General features: G+C 43.8%; 1 long non-coding RNA gene across 1 annotated transcript; it reads left to right on the top strand.

Moving 5' to 3' along the window:
* Positions 1 to 271: 271 nt before the first annotated feature.
* On the top strand, positions 272 to 7,990 carry LOC148220080 (uncharacterized). Its single transcript, XR_015798840.1, has 2 exons — positions 272 to 883; positions 979 to 7,990. It is a non-coding gene; the product is annotated as an uncharacterized LOC148220080 (long non-coding RNA).
* The last annotated feature ends 1,283 nt before the right edge of the window (positions 7,991 to 9,273 follow it).

Consider the following 9,273-nt stretch of genomic DNA (forward strand, 5'->3'; position numbering starts at 1 on the left):
TGGCACAGCAATACTGCTTTGAAGATTTACATGTGCAGAGGCAATTTCTAAAAGTTTATACCTAAAGATCTTTAACTGAGTGTACAATTGTTCTGGTTTCACCTGCGGAGAACAGACTCGGAGAGAAATTCTCTCCATGAGAACTTCCTCTGGGAGTTGATGGGACCAATTGAAGGCTGGTTTGATTATTGACAGCCTGAAGAACCAATTGGAGAAATTTAGTTCACTCCGTGAAGACACATTTTGAAGGAGGTAACCAGGAAAAGAGCTCTCTTTCTTTTCCTGCAGCGGTGCAGGTAACACCAGCCCGGCCTGGTTCCACTGCAGGCCTGTGGGCCTGGCAGGGGGGCAGGGCCGGGCCCCCCGTCCGGGTAGCTGGCATGTCCCCGCAGGGAGGAGGGGTGGTCATCCACAGTGAGTGCCAGTTGAGCTCACGGAGGCTGATTGAGATCCCAGCCGCTTTTCCAATGTGGCCTGAGTTTCCAAGATTGCAGCCTTCCTTTCCCTGTGTGAAATCTTAACTCTTTCAATGCTCAGATAAGACTTGCCGACTTTTTACTCCTCCCCAGAGTGAGAAGGGAAAATGAAAGAGCTAAGTTTCTTTAGATGGAAGGAGAATGAGGAGATGCTGTGAAGATGGCTGAAAATCCTTTTCTAAGATTGTAGGGATGAACTGATATTACATTGAACATTCCTATAAACCATGGAGAAAGACATGGGGAGTTGGAGATGTTCCATTTGATAGATTGTTAATCAAACGCATCTGTGTTGAGAATCCTTTGCCCCGAGGAGAAAAGGGGATCTCTGTTTCTGGAGATGAAGCATGAACAGAGAGAAAAAGAGATTAAGAGAATTTTTTGTTTGGAACAGTTAATTCTTAAAAGTAAGTACCGCATGAGTTTAACATGACCCATAAGCACAGCTTTGGGAAAGCTGTGAAAATGGGAGGAGCTTCATGATTTGTAAGTTCTTTTCCAGGGCGGATTCGAATTGTGAGAAGTGAAGCCACGAGAGAACTGTCTTTTTTCCCTCCTTGTAGAGAAGTCCCTATGGCCTGATAAGAGGAAACTTCTCTCTCCAAAGTGAACTGAAAAAAAGGACTATTTAAGTTGGGAACTGTAGGTGTGAGTGTTGGACTTCGCAGCCATGTAATGACTGATTTATGTGTTTTTCCTGAACCATTGGTAAACAATGTTATTGCATTCAACGGAACTTCATTCAACATAGGCTTTTCCCTGAAACTCAATTTTGCCTGTAACGATCTGTGACCTGGAAAATGAAGTGAACAAGCACCTGATTAACCTAATAAAGCAATTTGTAATTCTTCTGATTTTTGCGATGCCCAATCAAAATATTATTTTTTCAATAGCAGATAAATTGTTTTGAAATATTTGCCTGCCATCGCCAACAATCTTGTTCTGGCCCTAATTACGATTTGTGCTGTCATCTCTAATGTAGTGAATATTGTTTTTGGGGATCTGTAAGACAAGAAAACCCATTCAATGACCAACAAAGGATCCTTTTTTGAAGTGTCCCACTGAAAGATGAGACCATATAATTGCATTCTTTCTCCCAACACTGCAAGAAAGAACAGGTGTGACATTGCACAGCAATGTGCCTGTCTTTGTTGAAGGGCTTCAGCAATTCTGTCAAGGGCTTCTTGAGCTTCGGGTGTAAGAGTTTTCGGAGCTTTGATGTTACAATCTCCTCTCAATAAGTCGAAAAGTGGAGCAAGTTCATAATTTGTGATTCCAAAATCGACCTAATCCAATTGATTTGTCCCAAAAGTTGTTGTAAATCTTGCAAATTGTGGATATTGGTTCTAAGTTGTATTCTCTGTGGCCTGATTGTTTGCTCTGAGATCTTGCATCCCAAGTATTTCCATTGACAGCCTTATTGTATTTTTGACGTTGAAATCTCCAGTCCCACTTTCCGAACTTCTGCGATCACGCTGTCACGAGCTTCTTGCATTTCTTCTTGTGTTGGTGCTGCAATGAGCAGATCATCCATGTAATGAATGATCATCACCTGTGGATGTTTCTCTCGCGCCAGTGACAAGGCTCGTGCCATGAACCATTGGCAAATTGTTGATGAATTCTTGAGTCCTTGAGGGAGGACCACCCAATGGTATCTTTGCAGAGGTTCTTCCTTGTTGATGCTCGGGATCGAGAAAGCAAATCGTGGAGCGTCATCCAGATGAAGTGTAATGTGGAAGAAGTAGTCTTTTAGATCAATGATTACAAGAGGCCACTCTCTCAGTATCATTGAGAGAGAAGGAAGTCCAAGCTGAAGAGGTCCCATTTCTTCAATGACTTAGTTGATTTTCCTGAGATTGTGAAGCAATCTCCATGAATTCGAATTTTTCTTGTGAATGACAAACACTGGAGAATTCCAAGGACTATTTATTTCTTTGATGTGGCCTTTTTGCAATTGTTCTTTCACTAATTTCTTGAGGGCACTCAATTTTTTTTTCTTCCAGGGACCACTGGTCCACCCAGACAGGATTATCTGTCTTCCAAGTTAACTTCAGGGTGGTGAGTGCTTCAGTGGTCCCTATTAAAAATTCACTTCGATCCTGGCTCCCCATTGTGACAAGATATCTCTTCCCCACACTGTGATCGGCTTCTGCACAACGAACGGATGGACAATTGCCATCTTGTCTTTTGGTCCTGTGACAATGATTGAATGTTCACTCTGCAGACACGCTGTAGATCCTCCAATCCCTGAGAGGGATTTCAAAGGAGTGATTAGGTTCCATTCTCCAGGCCAAAAGGTATACGAAATGACTGTAATGTCTGCACCTGTGTCCAACATTCCTGTGATTATGATTGTCTTATTGTTATATGTTAAGTTGCAAGTAATTCGTGGTCGGTCTCTGCCTATCTGTTTCACCCAGGAGACGTGTTTCTTCATCTTCCCTTCCAGACAATGCCTGTCCCTAAAATACTACTTCTTTCTTTACCTATGATTAAAAAGTCTTGTCTTTTCCTCGATGTTCCTGTGACTCCTGTAGAAATCACTGCATGGATCTCACTCATGAAGAAGGTTGATTTAGAAGCTGCCAATTCACATTGTGCACCTGGGGGTAGCAGGTCTGGGTCGCTAGGGAAGTGACAGATTGTCCTGCGTAGGGCATCTGATTGGGGTTCCCCACATACTGTGTGTTTTGTTGTTGCTGGTTCACCGGCTGCTGTCCTGTCACCATCACTTGTGTCTTCGCACTCTGGTGACTGGAGCTCCCTTTGGCGTTTCCCAGCAAAGGCAAAGGATCTCCATCCACATCTGTCTTTGAATGGCATTGACTTGCAAAATGTCTTCCTTTTCTACATCTTGGGCATCGATTTGGTGCTTTTGCATTTTCTCCTGACTCTGGGCAATATTTCTTTATGTGTCCGAATTTTCCACATTTGAAGCATGGTTTTTTGGAAAGTTCTGTTAGCATCACTTCTGATGAAGTCTCTTGTTTAGGAGTTAAATTAAGAGCTGCAAGAGTCTTCTCCAACCTTTTGTCTGAAGCTTCTAAAAGTTTTCCAAATTGTTCCCCCAAAGCATTTGCTTGAATCGTTGCCAAATGTTGAGGGCTGCCTATCTTGCTGCATGCTTCTATCATTTGAGGTACAGTTGGTTGTGGATCGAGCAAAGAATTGATTATGCGTTTACATTCATTGGCATTTGCAAAAGCCAAGCTCCGAAGCAGATGCGGATGTGCAGTTTCATCACTGCATTGCCTTTCCAGTGCTTGGGTTAAATGATCTATAAAAGAAGTGAAAGATTCTGAGGCACCTTGTTTTACTTCTGTGTAAATTCCTTGTGGAACTCCCTCTGGCTGTATTTGAAGGATGGTTTTCCGAGCTACTTTCTTAATGTCCTCAAGTATATCTCAAGACAAGGCCGCTGCTTGATCTTGAGGTTTGTCATCAGGAGGGTGTCCTGCCACTTGTCCCACTGTGAAATGTCTGTGTGGACTTGTTTCCGAGAAACTTCGCTCTCCCTCTGGACATAATTCTCCCTGATTTTCCTCTGTCACTGTCTGCAGGCTGCCTGGAGGCAAAATCATGCTTGAAACATTTAAAACTTGCATTGGATTCACTCCAAAGCCTGCGGGCAGCACCGCGAGTCTCTGTCCCTCACGTAGCAGCTGCAGCCGTGCCAGCCCTGGTCCTGCCCCCCCCCGCGAGGGCCACGTTAACTCCCTAATGTCCGGGGGGCGCCGCGTGCTCCTGCTGTGTCTCGCATGGCTCTGCACCAGCCTTTGCGGATCTCGGCTCCACAAGAAAATGAGAGGCATTGGTGCCGATCTCAGCTCCCTAGTTTGAATCGGAGCAGGTCTATTCTGTGATTGTGGTGGCTCTGATGAAATATTTCCACCTGTCCCTCTCAAATCCGGTGCGGCCGGAACTAGGACCGTCCCGCTTTCTCCCTGCAGAGTCGGCACTAGGACCGCAGCTCCTGCTTTCTGCAGAGGCACGGATGTTTGAACTGCGGATTGCTGCTCAGTCTCTGTTGAGCAGGCTCCAGACTTCCCCCATCCAGGGTTGTTTCCCAAGGGTCCTAGAGATTTCGGGTTTGGGAATCCCCCCTCTATTACCACTTGCTCAGCAGGAGCTGAAGAAGGCATGCGCTCCTTTGGCTGAGAGTTTTTCTGTGGTTTTTTAGGTTTTGTGTCAAGTCTCTCTGGAGTTGAGGGAGATAGGGCTTGTGGTCCCTGCATCTCCCCTGTTACTTTCATCTCTGTCATAGGAACTGGATCTTTCCTCTCCGCTTGCGATTTGTACCTGTGTGTTACTACTTCATATACTGCCCTACATGGAGAAAGTAACTTCACGGCTGCTAAATTCCCATATGTGACTGCAGTATACAATCTGAGATTAAGAGAGTCCCAGAAATACGGATTAAACAAGCTTTTTGAGTCCTCATTTGGAAATTGTTCTTGAGCCCATTTCAAAAGCTCTTTCAACTTGTCTCTAGAGACTTTAATTGGATGATCTTTTACCATTAACTCTATTTGATCCAGAATGTCCTTCTGAGATCTGGATAATACGTTGCCCATCTTTTTAGCTTTACCCTGAAGACAACAAAGTACTCCTACCTTATTCTGGTAGATCTTTTTCCCTCGTGTCCCTCCTGTCCGTAATGTCCAGCACCACGGCTCCTGGTTCAACTCTCACCAGCGTTTATGGATCCGAGCTCCTTTTTACCCCGGGAATTTTCCAGCTTCCAGCTGCTTTAGTTATCTTCTTTCTTCAGGGAGGTCCTTGACTCCGAGACTTACAGGTGTCTTTTCTTCCTCACACGTGGAGCACCACTGTGCAGGAGTGTGTGCTGGGCTTTGCACCACTAATTAGTGGTTTGTCATCAGTCTCGTCTGTTTCAGTTCGGAGCCAGGATTATTAGAAAGGCGATTGAGACGGATTCTCCTGTTTGGACTTGGATGTTTATTATATCTTATCAGAGAATTACAGAAAGCACTTCTAGCTCCTTGCTAGAAGTAGGAAAAATGGCTCCAGCTGAGCTTGCTTCAAGGCCTTTTAAAGCTAAACACACCAATAAAAGTTTTACACCTATATTATTTATACTTTTGACCCAATAATAGATTCCCATGACCCTTAGAGTGACTTTAGACTGACCAACCAGAGGTTACTACTTAAGTTCCGTGAAGAAGGAAGAGAAGATGAACAAGAAGAAAAGACACCACCCAAAATTCTCCATCTTGTCCCCTAACTACCACTATACTGTAAAAACCTTAAATTTAAAACCGATCACCCAGTGAAAATACACACATCTAACCTACTACACATTTGTGATTTCTAACTCATTATTTATGTTTACAAATCTTCTCAAAGGTTTCAGGTCCAGTGCAGTGTCTTCCAGGATGTCTGTGCCTGGAAGCACAGAAAGCTCAAAACCTCCAGTTTCCTGAGATTCAACAGGGAACTGACTGAAGTAGTTTTTGTATGTTTGTCTTGTTGTTATGAAGGTTAGGAGAGGGGAGGAAAGAGTGGTCTGAAGATCTGATTCTGAATTTGCTTTTCTTTCTTTTTTTTGTGTAGTTAATAAAGGTTTTTATACCCTTTTAAGTTTCAGGCCTGCCTTGCTCTTTTGCTCCTGGTTCTGTCTCACAACAGAAAATTAGTATATTTAAACTGGCAAATCAAAACTATGACATTATTTAGTGCGTTGGTCGGGAAATCCAAATTAAACCAAGACATTTTTTGGGGAAATTCAAATTAAACCAAGACAACAATGATAAAGCCTAATTGATTTACTAACCTAGGGAAAAGGTATGCATGTGTTTTATCACCAACAGGTCCGAAGTAGTTACCTGCTCGTCTGAACAAACATCGATCACCTCCAAAAGAATGAGGCCCAGAGAAAAAAATTTCTTAATTGCCATCCAGCCCTGACATTGACCTCTGAAGATTAGTGATTTCACCCTCTGTGGATGCCTGTGAGAAGAACCTCATCAGCACCTGTTTGACCTCTAACAGACTTATGGACTTAGTAGATGGATAAGAAATTTAGTTAAAATAGGCTTATGCGTATTAGGCACTGTATTATGTATTGTAGTAGTTATTCCTTGTATTTTACAGTGTGTGGAAAAACTAATAGACAGGTCACTTAAGAGCGTATTTTTAATTGAAAGGAATGGAGGAGATGTGGGAGGTAAGACAGAGAGTACTGTGGATTTATTTAGCATATGCAGTTTGATAACCAAGATGCCTCGGCAAGAGCAAGCAGAGCTTTTAAGATTACAAGAAGATTTGATCAAGACTAGTGACAGGAAAGAAGATAGAACTAAGTAGAAATGTAAAGTTTGTCTCTGTGATGTATAACCCAATGAATGTAGCAAAAAAATTACTAGCCTTCCTAAAAATGGTAAATAAGCATATGTAGCTCACAGTAAATTTGGATTCTGATTGCAAGTCAGTGTCACAATCCGCTGTTAATACAGGCGGGAGTCGTGATGATTCGTTTGATCTCAGGGGTGCAAAAGACACAACAGAGGGACAAACCAGTTTGCTCAAAGAAAAATGCACTTTTATTGAGTGCCAACAGCTCGGTTTTGCAATAGAGGGAGAGTTAAAGGAAACAAAGTAAAGAGAGAGAGAGAGAGAGAGAGAAAGGAGGGAATGGGGAATAGCTACCAACAGACGAGACTGTTGTCCTCGTGGTCCCGCCAATAGACTCCGGTGTCCTTGTGGTCCCAGCCAATAGACACGTCTTCTGTGCGGAGATCTCAAAAAAACTTCTTCAGAGAGTCACTTTTATAGTCCTTTTCCAAAGCAAGTGGCTTCTGGCCAAGAGGTGGGGAGATTTATGGACTATTGTGAGGATTGCTCCAAGAAACAGGTGTACAGAATTTGCTGCTCCAGCTAGTGCCTGCTTGAGACCAGTGTACCATGAAGCACAGGGAGCACCTGCAAACAGTCCCTTGGCAAGCATCCACCTGGACCAGGCCAGAAACTGTTGTCCAAAGCTGACCAGGCCAGAACTGAGTGGGGGTCCTCAGGGTCTTAAAACCAGGTGGGGCAGTGTTCTTTATCTTTTCCACGACCCATCCTTCCTCCAGGGAAGTATCTTCTGTTAATGGTCCATTCAGTTCCACTGCATGACTGATAAAATTACATCATCCCATTGGGAGATGCTCCACCAAGGGGGAGGAGCCAATCATTTCCTACCTAGATAAAATCTTAGATTTGGAACATCAGAGCAGCCTTTTTCCACTGGATTCTAGAGGAAAACCAGACCCTTCTACATCACTGGACCTTCAGAGGAAAACTGCACCCTTCTACAGGACCACTGCTTCAACTGAACCACATCTGTTACTCCAGGAGAACTGCAGTACCATTTAATCAGACTGCTACCAACACCCTGACTGATGGGGTGTCAGGTTGTATTCTGACTCTGTCAGTGCTTTGTTTTTTTTTTTTTATTACTGTATTTTTATTTTAATTTTCCTATTAAAGAACTGTTATTCCTATTCCCATAACTTTGCCTAAGAGCTCCTTAATTTCAAAATTATAATAATTTGGAGGGAAGGGTGTGGCTTGTCCCACCGAGACTTCACCCTAGTTCCCGACTAGCTCAGATGTTAGGATGAAGCCTCTGGGATCCACTACATGGATGTGAATAAAAGATAACAAAAGAGGCTCTTTCCACCCTGGGGAGAATCTGAGGTTTATTTCATGTGGTCCTCCAGGAGCGAAAAGAGGGCGAGGTCAGGGGGCATAGGTCTTTTCTAGGGTCTGTAAGGGGGCGGGGAGAAATTGTATCTCGGACAACTAGACATGGCCAGAGGGGAGAGGGATCAGGCCGCTGGACATTGCAGGGGTCACGGAATCTACCATTTTCAATACATCTAGTGAGTTACAACAGAAGTGGTTTATATTTTCCATTTCAAGAGAGGCTCCTGCCTCTCTTAGCAGACACCTGTCTTTCAAACCAAGACACCAATGAATGGATACATATATCATATTGACAATAATACTTCATTAATGAGTGGATACATATAATGTTTGGTTGGAAGGTTCATCTAGAGGTCAACTTTGGCTCAGAGCCTGTTGTTCAGGCCTTAGTACTTCACACTTCAGCACATTGAGTTGGTTTTGCTCCATCCGGAGGAATATCCTCAGGCCTACATGTGAATATGAATGTCCTGTGTGAATGTAACATTCTGTGACCTTCCCTGGGGATGAGGGGGAGGAGGTGTAAGGAAGAACAATTGGCATGATAAAAAGCACTATCCCACCTCACAGGATCTGCCTCTTATCTGGCTCAAAGCCCATCTTGTAGAGTCTGGTGGTAGGTGTTCACCCCATGTCTTATTCACACCAGAGGTTTTGCCACCACACACCCCAAACCTCACCTCCTACCCCTCAGTGGGTGCAATCCTGGCTTCAGCAAAGCACCCTGCTGCCTCCAAAAATGGGCGAGTGCTCTGAGTCATTAACCATTAACATTTCAGTCTCTCACAGTGGCAGTTTTACCTGTGTCATGGTTTGACACTGGCCCAAAACCAGGCACCCACAAGTCACTCACTCTCTCCTGCCACAGCTGGGCAGACGAGAGAAAAAGAAACATTAAAGAAGGGTTCATGAGTTGAGATAAGGAGCGGGAGAAAACACTTCAAGGGCAAAACAGGCTCAACTTAAAGTTGCAAAGTGAATTTATTACTAACAGAGTCAGAGGATAATGAGAAGTAAGATAAGTCCTTAAAACATCATTTCCCCTCCTAGCTCCTCCCTCCTTCCCACTGACAGCACAGGGAAACAG

Source organism: Sturnus vulgaris, chromosome W, assembly GCF_052056855.1.
Source record: "Sturnus vulgaris isolate bStuVul1 chromosome W, bStuVul1.hap1, whole genome shotgun sequence".
NCBI classification, from domain to species: domain Eukaryota; kingdom Metazoa; phylum Chordata; class Aves; order Passeriformes; family Sturnidae; genus Sturnus; species Sturnus vulgaris.